A 15,227-nucleotide genomic window follows, 5' to 3' on the forward strand; every position below is an offset into this window, starting at 1 on the left:
AATCTAGTTGCTTTCTCAGTCGATGTGGAAAGTGTAAGAAAAAATTGTTCCCATGCCCGAAATGAGATTTCCTCTACATCCGGAATGTTTTGCAATAATCAGTGTAACAGTGCGGAGAATTGTTGCTATTTGGAAGTAAAATGAGTCGAACACAATTCCCGTGGGAGGAGGCATTTTACTCGTAGGTGCAGAATACTCCAGTGCCAGTGCCAATGTTCTACTACAGTAGCGGTCACTTGCACCCTGGAACTGAGAACCTACAATCCAGGGTACCGAGCACACTGCCATATCTTTGCTACACTACTTATTCTACATTTATTACATATAACGGGAAATTTCATGTGGGACAAATTCCTGGGCAGGATCTGCCTGACCACACTATTACCAATCTTGGGAAAAATAGGAATGATAACATTGTTTATACATAAAATTCTTACTGCATAAAAAATGCCTCTATATATATTCCTATGTTCTGTTGGCATAGTCAACTACGCAGATGGCCACCAATTAAAGCATGTTATCAGGTAGCTGTACAGTTAATGGTCATACTGTAGAACCGAGGTCAGAAAAATGCCGGCACTTACCAGGGATCTTTATTCACTTGCCTGAGGCAGGCAAAAACAAATCCCTCATAAACTGTCTCGTTTTCGCAAACACGGGCGCAAAAACACATAGGTCAGTGAATTTATCATGGATTTTGTGTGTTTTCACCTGAAAATATAAAAATTTTAGGGGAGAAAAAAAGTGGGGTTTAATTGAATAACCTGAAGCTAAACATCGGGAAAAAATCTTGCTAAAACGGTCTTTTTCCCTCTGTAAAAATGATAAATTATCAGGCCTGACTAATTTTCCTCCCTGCCTGTTTCTAGCATTACCATAGCAAGAACAGATGTAAGTGGGAGAAAGCCACATTTTCATTTTGCAGCTGTACATTTATTTAGTTCAACCTTAGCAAATGTATGTATGAAGGCTAGCCATCCCAGTGGAATGTGTGTCTGTTGGAAGCATCTCGCTTGGTATTACTCATTATGTCAACAAAATGTAAAATGTATTCATCTTTATTTATATACGCCTCCATATTACTGACTGCTTTACAGTCCAAGCTGAGCATTCTTCATACACATGGTCGAGTCACATTATTATGACCACCTCCTACATGTGACGCCAGCAGCCCGTAGCCCATGAAGTCCGTCACGTGTCGTGCGCTGGCTTGGTGGGTATATAAGGTGTGTGATAGGCCATCTGCACACATCACTCATTGCTGTCATTGGTAAAAGAGGCGATTTATCAGAGTTGCAAAAAGGGACGATTATCAGCTTTCAGGCCAAGGGTGGCAGTATTTCTGATACAGCGCAGTTTGTGAACTGTTCGCGTGCTGCCGTGGTGAAGGTGTACCATGACTGGACAAATAGCACCATTGCGAATAACTGATGGGGAAACTGGAGCACCATGTGCCATTGACGTGAGAGGTGAACGTCTGCTACGAAGGTACGTGAGGCCCGACCAACACAGTACAGTGGAGCAGCTCACCGTCAAAACGAACCTAGGGGCTACCAGACGTGTGTCTAAAACGACAGCTCAGCCCATCTAGCTACTGTCCATGCTACACACGGCGGTTTCTCTGGCTATTGGCTGGTGATCATAATAATGTGACTTGACCGTGTATTTCTTACCATGCAAACACTATAATTTTGTTAAAACTATTATAAGAATGTATTTTTTGGGGGTCATTTTTCCCTTTTTTTTTGTAATGGATCTGTGTGATGGAGCCAATTGGTCCACTACTTTCTTTGGTACTTCTAATACACTGAATTGTCAAGACAACATACTATTGTTTGTAATTACTTTTATCATACATATATATTTGCATTATTGTTCACTATAATGTATGTGACCCTTGATGCTTCAATAAAACTTATTTCACAAAAAAAAAAGTATTGTAAGACCGTATTACGGTCATCAGTGGTTATATTATTATTATTTTTTTAAAACTTCATGGAGTAAATTTGGTAATGGAAAACCATTAAGTTTTTTTTTATTTTATTTTGTTTTTTTTACAGACCATGATGTTTTAGTCATAGCTGGCTAGAAACCACAGTGACGAGTGGTAAATGTATGGAAATACTGAGCTTTTGCTTCAATATTTTATTCAATAATAAAGTGCATCAAGACATGAAATCTGACAAATCACATACAAAGGCTGAATCACAGTTGGGAGCGGAACAAAAATAAAAAAGCAAATAAAAGAACATAACTTTGTACCATGGCAAACTATGCACTCACTGCTGTTAGGGGAGAGTCAAAGTGTGTAGAGAGAATTGGATTTGGGTGGGGTGTCTCCAAACCTAAATTTAAATTGAGGTGTAAAATTAAAGCTGTCCAGCATTTGTGGGCTACATGTAAAAGCAGCCAGTATTTACCCTGCATGCACATAAATAAATAAATGAATGTATTTGTACCCCTTGCATTGCAACATGGTTTGTCCAGGTGAGACGACCTGTATTTGCTTTTTTGTTTCCTTTGCTTCCAACTGAGAATCATTATGTACCCATTACAACTTACCTAGTAGATACTTTATTTAGGTTTATTTAAAACCACCATTAGAAAACTGCACATTTCCAATAAATACGTTTACCTACTAACTTTATTCTGAGGTGACACAATAGGCCTAATTCAGATATGGTGAGAGGTGATATTGCGCAGCAGCGATGCACAGATATGGCAATGCCACAAAAGGCGTCTCATAAGTAGACGCCTCCTGATTAGATCAGTGATCTGTCTGGATCACCTGCGACACCACCGGCTGGCTGCGTGGCTCAAGGGGTGCAAGCAGGCCGCTGCAGTTATACAAAGAGGCTGGGAAATATCCATTTTCTGAGGGAGAGCACAGCCTTGGCACTCCCCCAAAGAGGTGAAGCTTTGTCTCCATTTTGGGAAATGGAGGCCGTCGCCATCCCTCCCCCCAAACAGCAGCAGACTGTCAATCATTGATCTGCTTCAGACATCGCAGGACCTGTACTGCACATAGGGGATAATTCAGACCTGATCACTGGGCAGCGATTTTTGCAGCCCAGCAATCACATAGTCGTTGCCGGGTGTCGTACGGTATGCCGGCGCTCGGGCTCCCGGCGCCCAGCATACCGGCGCTGGGATCCTGACCGCCGGCATACCGACAGCGTGGCGAGCGCAAAGGAGCCCCTTGCGGGCTCGCCACGCTGCAGGCACGGTGGCGCGATACGCGCGCCACACTATTTTATTCTCCCTCCAGGGGGGTCGTGGACCCCCACGAGGGAGAATAGTTGTCGGTATGCCGGGTGTCGGGATTCCGGCGCCGGTATACTGTGCGCCGGGATCCCGGCATTCGGCATACAGAAGACCACCCGTCGTTGCCTACATGGGGGAGGGTATTTTAGCTGTGCAAGTGTGCGAACGCATGTGTAGCAGGGCTGTACAAACTGATTTTGTGCAGTCTCGGCGCAGTCCAGGACTTATTCAGCCGATGCGATCACATCAGGCTGTTCAGGACCGGATTTGACGTCACACACCCTCCAAACAAACGCTTGGACACGCCTGCGTTTTTCCAAACACTCCCAGAAAACTGTAAGTTGCCACCCACAAACACCCTCTTCCTGTCAATCTCCTTGCGAACTCCCGTGCGAATGGATCCTTCGCACAAACCCGTCGCTGACCACCTTTGCAGCCGTTCGTCATGCCTGTGCATTGCGGTGCATACGCATGCGTAGTTTGGATTTGATTGCCCGCTCTGCGAAAACGCACAGCAGCAATCAGGTCTGAATTGCCACCATAAACAGTACATCAGTACTTTGCAACACATGAAGCTCCTGCGTCAGGACCTGAATCTGTCCCTATATGTGCTCTATACATGGATTACCACTAATCATAATATAATCAGGGCCCCTGCTAGCCCTGAGGTGTTGAAAATGGATGATGGAGTCCAATGTTTGAAATCTGCATCACCATGTCAAATTTATGTGCAGGTGTTGTAATATTAATTTCTAATGACTCAGATTTATTAATATATCTACAGAATGATGACTGCAAATAAGTTGAGCTTTTACCAATAGCAGGATGTCATCAACATATAAGCAATGTTTATATTCTCTTTAAATACCCATATATTACTGGGTCCTACCTTATGGTCTTTGCCAGGGATATTACCAAATCAATGAGGAAAGAAAAATGTATAGAAATGTATTCTAATTGTTGTAGTGTTGCATTTGTAATGTAACGAGTTTTCTAAGCACTTTTCCCATTTTGCGCTAGCGTACGGATAGTGCATAGTAACACCTCATGAATACATTATACCCAGCTGTAACAATGTAACGCAATGCTGGAAAGGTTACCATTGCCAATAATTTGTCCTACAGGCTTTCGGGCATTTATTAATGTGTGGAAAACACATTAAAAGTGAACGGGTGTGAACGACCCCCAAATATTTGCCATTTTTAACAATTTATTAGTAGAAGAAAACTCCATTACATTTGCAGAAATTTTTTTAAATAACTTTTCCACAGAAAAAAAATCAGTTGCCAGTTTTCCATTCTGGAGGTGTATCCAAATAACTTGTTTCTATGTTCTGTTTTCCGCTGCTTGCGTGGGAGACTTCTACTCAGGAGGTGACATATTATTGGCTCAGGCTGCTGGCTGGCCAAGGTTTCAAAATCTTAAGTAATATAGCAAATTATTTCTAGCTAGACATTTCCTACACTGCAAATTTGACCTGGCAGGTAATATTGGCCCGGATTTGCCTGTCAGCACTCCCAACCTAACACTGGAGGAATGTATACTGAGTATTCATTGCCCATTACCAAAGGACCGCATGTCTGTGCAAATGACAAAATCGTGCGACAGTCTTGTTAATAGTAATAAAGAATAATGCCAATGAAGACTGGGCTATTTAGCATGCAACAGAGGTTGGGGGTGGGGGGGATGACAGTCTGCATCATTAGCTAACACAAACATACATATTCTGGAGTATGAACTGAAATTGTGATTTGGACATGGTATGACTGGACCAGGTGGTCGCATTTCTCTCAAACATTTATCCCTGGTCTCAACATCGGGCTGAACATTTGGGGGAGAGTGGATGAATAGGTGAAACTAAACCCTAATCCTGATGGTAACCTTAACAGTACTGTCAACATTTTGATAATGCCAACATTTAATATGCCGCCATTACGTCCATGTCAACATTTATGATGACAGATTTCTAAAACTTTGTTTAACAGCTTCATCTCTTGAAAAAGGGTCTTTTGGACAAGCCCCCCTAGGCTTTCTAATAATCAGGTGCTCCCAGTTACAATAAGATTTAGCAAAAGCAATAAAGAACCATAGGGAGTATTTATACTAAACTATATTGTTTATTTACTCTAACAATATAATAATGTGACCTTTATTATGAAGTAAACGTGTAGCAGAAGTGTGTCACCACCAGAAAGAGAAAAAGAAACAAGCAAATTATTATACGATATACAATAGTGAGGCTAGACACTCTTTTACACTGTGCAAACTTAATCAAGCACCATGACAACTCATACTCACATCTTACACATTCTTCATAAAAAAAGGAACATGTTGTATCTTATATCCAAATATACTTCTATCATTTAGCTTCCTATAAACCCCACAACTGAGAGCTGGAAATCTAGGATTTTATGTACAAGTTACTTCTTTTAGAAAGAGAACACAGAGTTCTTACTCCTTCTCGACAACTGATCTCAAGCAGAATTGTTTGTGAATGCCTACAGTCGTACGCCCACTCACCTTTGAGACCTGCCAATAGGTTATGCAGAGAAGGAACAGAACAATTGCTTTAAGAGATCGCTTTCAGCTTATAATATTTAATACCAGGTGTTCAGCTGTGAAGTTCAGTGGGAAGGTAGGGAATTTTCCTGCCAGTAACAGAACGGCAGAACCATTGGCAAACACACATATCCAGTTTTCCACAGCAGATGGAAAGGCATCACTGACAGAGCAAGGAGCATACAATCGCCAGATATTCAAAGTAGCACAGATCATTAACAAATAAAACGGCGGAACTGGACTAAATGCTAAAGTGCTACATTCTGATTTAACTCCAGAACTTGTAAATTCACATTAGTCAAAATTAGAATCTCTGTAGAACTGATATTTTAGGTACATTTAAATTTAAGTATTACAACTTGGATATATATTACCAAGACAAGGCTTTCCATTTCATATGAATGTATTACTGCCAGTGAAAGTAGAAAAACAGAAGTTCAGGAAGCTCTTAAGGGTCTATTTACTAAGCCATAGATATAAAGTATCTCTCTCTTTCTCTCTCTCTCTCCAAGGCTTCGTAAATAGACCCCTTATACCCCTTTTCCACAGACATAAAAATCCTGGGTTTTTGCACATGAATACATAAAACTCAGAATTTTGGTCAGTGGAAAAGGAGACTACCCAAGACACATAGGCCCTACACCTTGGGGGATAATATTCAAAGATATGAACGATCTCGTTCATTAATGAACGAGATACCGTTCATATCTTTGAGTGTGGAGGCACCAGCGATGAACGATGCGCGGCCCCGCACTCGTTCATCGCTGGTGCCCCGTCGCCTGTGCATGCAGGCCAATATGGACGATCTCGTCCATATTTGCCTGCACTTCTATGGAATATGTGGACAAATAGAAACAAACCTTGTCCATCACCACACAACTGAACCTAAGGATGACATATAAACACAATTTACTTAATTTAATATTTCTTTCTAAATTTCTCAATAAGAAAGTTTTGGCCTAGGGGTGCCGATCAAAAATTCTGATACTCTAGGACGCCATGATTCAAAAAAGTTTGAGAACCACGGTACTATAGTATAACATTGCAGCTTTGTAAAAGATATCGCACAATTCCTTCACCCATATCTACGCTATTATACAAGTAATAAGCCATTACTCTGGCGTTTTATCAGCAACCTCAACTACACGGGTATGGGTCGTTGGGTCGACCGAACTTAGGTCGACACTCATTAGGTCAACACTGCCATTAGGTCGACATGCATTAGGTTGACATGTACTAGGTCGACAGGTCAAAAGGTCGACATGAGGTTTTTGACTGTTTTTGGTGTTGTTTTCTCCGTCAAGTGACGGGGAACCCAAACATGCGCACAGCGTCCCCTCGCGGCTTCACTCGGCACAGATTACCGTTACAATCGTAGTCCACGTGGATCGTTAAGTATTAAAAAATCCCAAAAAATCAGAATAAAGTGAAAAACTCATGTCGACCTTTTGACCTGTCGACCTAGTACATGTCAACCTAACGGTCATGTCGACCTCCAGTGGTCGACCTGAGTGTCAACCTAAGTTGTGTCGACCTAAAACGACCATAACCCAACTACACTGAATGCTGCACACACTGTAATTTAAAAAAATCTACTGTATATATAGTATACACTGTATACTGAGCTTTTTTTAAAATATATATCTATTTTGTAATCATCGCCACAACCGTATCAAAAAGAAGGGTGAAAAAATAAAAATCTACAAGTCATTGGTTTTAATTAAGCAGATAACCATAATGTAAAGCAAATCATTGATTTGCTAAATCAGAATTCTAGGTCATTCAAAGTAAACATTCTATTCAGTGCTACACACTGTAGCTGCACAAAGTGTGTGGGATTCCGCAGATCACTATACAAATACCAGATCTTTCATTCATAACATGTGTGTAGGCCTGAGCTACAATGCATTCCACTACCAGAGGTTGTATGTATGCCAAAAAAGGACATGAGCATGTTGGAGAATGGAATGAGTAATTGTCATCCAAGCTTCATTCAAGGTCTCATTGCTTATGCTATTATAGATAATCTCTAGATTCTCAGTTCTTTGCAGTGTTCTGCGTAATGTCTGCATTTTATTCTGCATTGTTTGAGGTCTTTTTACATTTCTACAGATTCATCTGCTTTGCTACAAGTTTAGGAGTCTGGAAGATGTTATGATGAAGAACACTGTAACATAACTAAAGCATCCACATACAATACATTCCATTCTCTCAGTCTTTGCTGCTACCTTCACTGTTCAACAAGCTGGCACTATACCCGGAGGTTGTCATAAATCAAATTGCAGCTTAAACCATCCCTCCATATCCGATTGCCTCACTTTTCCCACACACATATTATTTGTATCTCCCATCCTTCTCTTTTCTATTAGTATGGGGGTACTATACACTTATTAGATCGACGTCTGTGTAAGAATGGTGGAAAGGGGCCTGTATGTGTAGGTGTTGGTGCACCGATGACGCAATAACAGAATTACAGTAATTTATATGAGGACTCAGTAAATGCTCTATCTTTAAAATATGCTGATGTTTAGCTATGGAAAACAGACTTGAAACAAACCAGCTCTAAGGGGGACATGTACTAAGCAGTGATAAAACTGGAGACGTGTGCAAGTAGAGAAGTTGCCCATGGCAACCAATCAGCTGCTCTGAATACTTTTATAGAATGCAAATTATAAATGTTACATCAATGCTGATTGGTTGTCATGGGCAACTTCTCCACTGGCTCACATCTCCACTTTTATCACTGCTTAGTACATGTCCCCTAAATGAACAAAACAGCACAAGTGTAGTTCTGAGGCTTAACAATCACACAAGATAAGAGTTACAAGTACAGAGAAAGAATGCAAAACCTGCTTACTGGAGAGAAGCCAAAGGCAGAAGAGACCTCACTTTACAGGGGAAAGCAAAGTCATTGTTGCTAAGGAGGAGACATTAGAAAGAAAACCAGGAACAGGAATGCTGACCATATACAATTGCAGGTCAACACTGCACTCCCCAAAACATGTTTCCCAACATGCTGTAACCCTACTGAGATCACAAATTGTTAAGACCGAGATTTTCATAAACATCCACACCCCCTCACTCCTTGCATACTATAATTATACTCACCTCTGAAAAATCCCAGGTTTTTGCTGGAGACCCCCTTTCACACTACACCTGAGATCTGGGAAATTCCCGGGATGTCCCCTTTCAGACATAAGCCTGGTCTGTCCTGGTACTCTACAAGCCTGGGCTGCCAGCCTGCTCTCATGTCACATTCATATACACACACACATACATGTCATATACACAAATCACACTCATACACACACATCATATACACACATACACGTCACACGCCTACACATACCTCATACGGCACACAGCCCAGGGTGTATGCAAAGTCCGGCCCCCTCCTGGCAGTGCCAGCCTCTTCCTGGCAGACATTCTGGAGAGCTGTATTAAGCCTTCTAAATAGTAAAGAGCAGGACAAGTGAGAAGTTGCCCATAGCAACTAATCAGCTTCGAGCTAGCATTTATCAATTACAATTTATAAAATTAATGTCCAGTCCCTGACTCTTTGTAAGGCTTGATAAACGTTCCCCTATATCTCACGGGCATGGCAAGGAGAGAGGGTATGATTTAGGGGTTTTTATCCATTCTTTTCCCTTATTTCCATGACTGTGAGCATTTCACAATTTGGGTGATAAATACTGTAAATGTTATTTTGTTTTTTTGGTCACTATTTCACCAACTGCACTAAACATATGTTTATACTTCTATTAACCATGAGCAGAAAATTATTTTATGACAAATTATGTGTGGGCATTGATGGAGCTTATTTTGCCAGTCTTGGTGATCACAATCACTTTATATATCTGACAAGTTGCAGAATTGGGTTCATCATACTCAGAGAAAAGAAAAATTAAATAAAAAAATCCCTAACCAATCCTCCCCATATATGTTGAATTCTTGCGGTATTGCTGTTAATACGATTTTTCTCTTTCATACACTCATCACTGATGAGAAACTTGTTCACCTCATCAAAGGTGCGCAGTTGCTTACAAATGTCCTATATAATCTGCCATTGTCTTGTATCTAAAACAGAACAACAATAATTGCCGTCCTATACTCAAGCAGCCCCTCAAGCATAGATACAGTAGGATCAGAGCTAGAAGATGGTCATATATGTGATGGTGTGGATGCATCTTACTGTAGTGACGTGGTATAGTTTGCACTATAGTATGATCTCTTATGATTGGCTCTTCCTTCATATTGCTTCATACTGTAGGTAATGGTATTCATAAGTAGTCAATAATCTGTGACCTAATAGTTTAACCATAAGAGCAATACATAGGATGTGTGATGTTTGTCGGCACTGGAAAAAGGTAATGATATAACAGAAGAACTAGGGTTCATCAGTGCGGGTTGCTGTAAAGTGTATGGTGTGCAACAAACACAGTGGTACTCCCCTTATAATTTATCAATGTGATTTTCTCTTGCAGTCATACTAGCCAGAATTATAGGCAGGTGGGGCTGTATATTATTTGCTTAATTTTATAAATATTTTCCGCAATGTATAAAATGGTAATACTCAGATGTTAGCTGTTCAGTGATCGATGACTACAATACACTTAATACCACAGCTGATCATCGCCGTGTTATCCATGTCAAAAATTCATTCACGGGTATCACTATTTTGAACAATGTACTTCCAACCCTTGCTAATGATGTATTTCAACGTTCCATGCTGATATCACCCTAGACACAGTTGCTAGGGAAATATTAGCAAATTTACCAATGTGATCTTCTCTTGCAGTCATACTAGCCAGAATTATAGGCAGGTGGGACTGTATATTATTTGCTTAATTTTATAAATATTTCCCGCTATGTGAAAGTCTTTTAAAAATCAAAGCAAACAGTAGTTAATTGCTCGGCACTCTTTTTACAATGACATCTTGTTATATCTGCAGTGATTGGTTTAAAAAAAAAACACCAGCCATTAGCTCAAAACCTTTGTTAAGATGGATACACACTAGGTGATGTGCTCGGTGAGCGACATCACCTAGTGTTTTCCCTCCCGGATCGGCCCACCTGACGGCGGGCATACACACTGTGCGATATCGCACAGTGACGTCACGCCGTGGCCGGCTAGAGCATGCAGCTTTGGACGAGGAGTCCAAATTGAGCTGAATCCAGGGCTGAGACAGAGGGTTGTTAACGACCCATGGGGCCACGCATCGCTCGTCGTGAGCTGCATATACACTGGGCGATATAGTAAATTATATTGCTCAGGAGGGGTAAAATGAACAATGTCGTTTACTATATCGCTAAGTGTGTAAGCACCTTTAAACTCAGATTTTATTTACTGTAGTCAATATACAGTTACAACTACTGTACACAAAACCACAATTTTAACAACTGACAATTATTATAGTATATATTATATACTGTATAATATATTCATTAAATTCTATAATACTTTTTATGCCGCAATTTAGGTGATTTGAAATTGCATGTTCTAATGATAATGCATACACACTGCTCGATCCGTCGGGGACTGACGTCATGAACTGGGCGGGCGTGTACACACGCCCGCCCAGTACAGCTGTCAATCATCACCGGCCGCTGCAGCATGTGTACGGGCGGTCGGCCGACCGCCCCGTACACACACACAGCGACGCGCCAATATATCGGTAGATATATTGGCCGTCGGCTGTGCTGCGCGGCCGACGCGATACGTCTGTGAACGACGGAGTTCACAGACGTATCGCCCGTACACACTGGCCGTCGGTCCCGCGATATATCGGCCGTTCAAGAGAACGGCCGATATATCAACCAGTGTGTACGGGCCTTTATACTATAAAGTATAAACCATCTCTTACAACATAAAAACACACTGAGAATTTGTGATAGGTCTCCTGTATTTACACACACGTTATCATACTTTCTGCATATAAAATGACCATTTATGACTTTGTGCAGAATCTGAGCTCAGGGATGAAGAACTTGCATGAGACATTGATAATCTTTTCGGAATATTTTACAACCATTGCTTCTGTCTCGTACCGGAGAGCTTTATATTACTAGGTGTGTGTGGGAGGCAGGGAAATCACCATTTGCCCCTTTATCGGAGGACAGCTCCATTGAACTCTCAGCTGAAAAGTAGTGTATGTGGACTGCAGCCTGTTATGCAACTGCTGCCCTAAAAGGGGGAGGGGGGGTTGCATTGCCAATAACACCATTAAATTACAATTTCCTCTAACATTGGCTAGCCTGGGAGACTATGGAATTTCAGTGAGTTCTCCTGCACACACGCAGGAGAATAGAATCATCCCTCTGAATACCACCCTATTCTTGATGTTATGATTTTCTGCGCAGGTGATGGCACTGAAGTGATGCATGATGCCACAAACCCCACTACTTGCTCCCTACAGGTTATCCTGGAGGGCAGTATTTTATCCAGCCACTGAAAGACGGAGATAGACTGATCGCCAAACAAGAGTAAGAAATTATTTTTATACACACACTCAAAACAATTACAGTGTATGAAAGGTTGAACATGACGCATCTGCCTTTTTTTCAACCATAATTATTATGTAACTTGGCCTATGTCAGTGGTGGCCAACGCGTGGCTCTTGAGCCACATGCGGCTCTTTCTTCATTCAAATGTGGCTTCCAACACTCAAAGTCACGTGACCACAAGAGATCTGTAAACCGCTGCACTCCAGCCAGACATGCAGCAGCACTACGAAGACTGAGAACTGAGGGAGCCAAATACACATGGGGGAGCAGGCTGGAGTGACACATGGGGGAACTGAAGTATATTATGTGAATCTGGCTTTTCAATATATTTTATGCGGATCTGGCTTTTATTGATGTAGAAGTGGCTTTTTCATTGTATTTTATGTTAGATCTGGCTTTTTCAATGTGTTTTATACCAGGGGCGTGGCCTAGCAGGCACGAGGTCACACCCCATTTTTGCAAGTGCGCCTTCGGCTCCAAGTCGGCTCTTTGATGTACCTAACAAGATTTCTTGGCTCTTTGTCTCTGACTGGTTGGCCACCCCTGGCCTATGTGATTCCAATTGAGCCAATAATCTTTATTATCATGGATTTGCAAAATGTCAAAGTGTTCTGCAGCATCAGACAGTGAGGAAAACAGGATACACAGTAAATCGAGACATACAAAGTAGAGATAAATGTATACAGCTCTTATAGGGGCAAAGAGAGACCTGCACATGAGAGCTAACACTCCATTGGAAGAGCGAACAGCGGAGACAGAGGAGAGTGTGGTTCAGAGCAAAGACTGGAAGGGGGGCATTCATTTGGGAAGCAGGGTAAAGCTCTAATAGAGACATGGGAGAGGATGACTGATGGTGCTAGGGAATTTCAGAAGCAGGTAAAGACAATGTATAAAGGTTGCACTCAAGCCTTACTGTGTGAATCCAATACATCATAAATATTGTACCACATAGAAGTAATAATTACAATAATTACCTGCTAACTTTAACATTTCCATGATATGGAGAGTATACACACACACACACACACACACACACACACACACGAGAGGGATGTAGTCACACTGCAAAGGATGTGGCCATTTCACGCAAGGCACGCCATAGCCAATAGAGATGTGCCAAGTGCGCACCGCCTGCTCCTCATCTCCCTTCCCCTATACCGAGAATACAACCCCGGACACAGCTACCGCTGGTATGTTAAGATAAATGCAGAAAAACCTGGCTAGAAAAAGAAAGATCAGGTTTCCACCATTGTCTGAAATGTAAAGCCTGTCAAAGCACGAAAAAAAAAAAAAAAAAAAAAGAGTACTAAAAAAACAACATCTTTTAGGTCGACTAGTAACAATACTGAATACAAAATCAAAGAAACAATAACTTGTGATACTCAGAGAGTGATTTATTTGTTAGAATGCCCTTGTGGGTTGAAATATGTTGGAAGAACCATAAGAACATTAAAGTGTAGAATCTCAGAACATATACGGAACATAAGAAATGGGGTGGAGACACACAGTGTCTCAGTCCATTTTAAATTCTGTCAAAGTGACCCCTCCGGACTCAAATTTATAGCTATAAAAAAGATCAAAAAGAACTGGAGAGGTGGAGATGAGACTGCGGATATATCAAAAGAGGAAGCAAAGTGGATATACCTCCTAGACTCACTCACTCCCAAGGGACTTAATATAGATTTTGACCTGGGTTCATTCCTATGAGTAAAAGTATTACAGAACATCGGCTCCCCCCCCCCTCCTCTTTTTTCCACCATATCTTAGAACATCTTTTCGTCTCTTTTTCTTTCTTTTTTACCTTGTACTTTCATTTGATATTCACGGTATGGAAAAATGAATAATAAAAAATAAAGAAAAACCCGGAATGTAAAAGGTGGAGCAGGAGTTAATGCAGTGAATAATTATATAGTATTTTGCACCACTGAGGAACGTGCATTAAGTAGTTATAAGAATGTGGATATAAATAAATATTCATAATTGCTTCAGTTAAAATGCACATAAGGGGGAAAAAAACAAGACTTTGTATAGAAATGCCATCAGCAAAGGGTGCAAGCACAGACTGAGCTTAACCAATGAGATCAAGATTGCAGCTATAAATAACTTTATGTCTAAGAGGAGGTCCATCCCTGACGAAGCCCCTAGGGGGAGAAACGCGTTGGAGGACCTCATTCTACACAGCTCTGTAACCGTGAGCATCGGAGGGACAAAGCTTGTGCACAACCGGAAACCGGAAGTCATCACTGTGTGTTCCATCCTGCGCTCCAAGAACCAGGAAGGGCGCACGGACACCGGCGCTCACAGTAAACGGAGCAGCCAGCGGCTTAGCCATCCGAGCCACCCCAACACGGGACAGCGGGAGAAAGGCGCCAAGAATCACCCCGGGCGGGGACCCAGCCGGAAAGGTGAGTGCCTCCAGAATGAAGAGCCTTTACGAACAGTGTTCAAAAAAAGCACTAATGTTGCTTAACTTTAACAAGACAGTGTATGTGGATCATATAAAAGGACTACAGCCAATTAGGCTGGGGAAAACAGGTCTCAGGACTTTTTAACCACCGTTCAGGTGTAGACATATGTAGAATATGTGGAATCCTGGAAGCAGTTTTTTGATGAATTTTCATTTTTATATATATATATATATATATATATATATATATATATATATATATATATACACACACACACATGGTTACTTGTAATTTAAGGAAATCACCACCCTTTAAGGCTTATTAGACGTGCTCGTTCACTGAGTAAATTACATATAGAGAGAATGCATATACATTCAAGGTTACATAATATAAATGAATTTATTTTTTTTAAATAATTTTTTGTATATTAAATATATATTTTTATTTCCATTACTTTAAGTGAATATCTTCTGTCTCTGTTTTCTTGCTCTA

At 41.2% G+C, this 15,227-nt stretch overlaps 1 protein-coding gene across 4 annotated transcripts in view; it reads right to left on the minus strand.

Annotated features, from left to right (window-relative positions):
• Positions 1-15,227, minus strand: part of GAREM1 (GRB2 associated regulator of MAPK1 subtype 1) — a 269,247-nt gene that overhangs the window by 115,014 nt on the left and 139,006 nt on the right. Inside the window, exon 1 of one of the 4 annotated variants that reach the window (XM_063923664.1) lies at positions 585-664. The exons of the other annotated variants lie outside the window; for them this stretch is intronic. The gene's annotated coding sequence lies outside the window, so the exon portion shown is untranslated. Of the gene's footprint in view, positions 1-584; positions 665-15,227 lie in introns of those variants that run through there. 4 annotated transcript variants of the gene reach the window in all.

The sequence above is a fragment of the Pseudophryne corroboree genome, chromosome 5, assembly GCF_028390025.1.
Source record: "Pseudophryne corroboree isolate aPseCor3 chromosome 5, aPseCor3.hap2, whole genome shotgun sequence".
NCBI classification, from domain to species: domain Eukaryota; kingdom Metazoa; phylum Chordata; class Amphibia; order Anura; family Myobatrachidae; genus Pseudophryne; species Pseudophryne corroboree.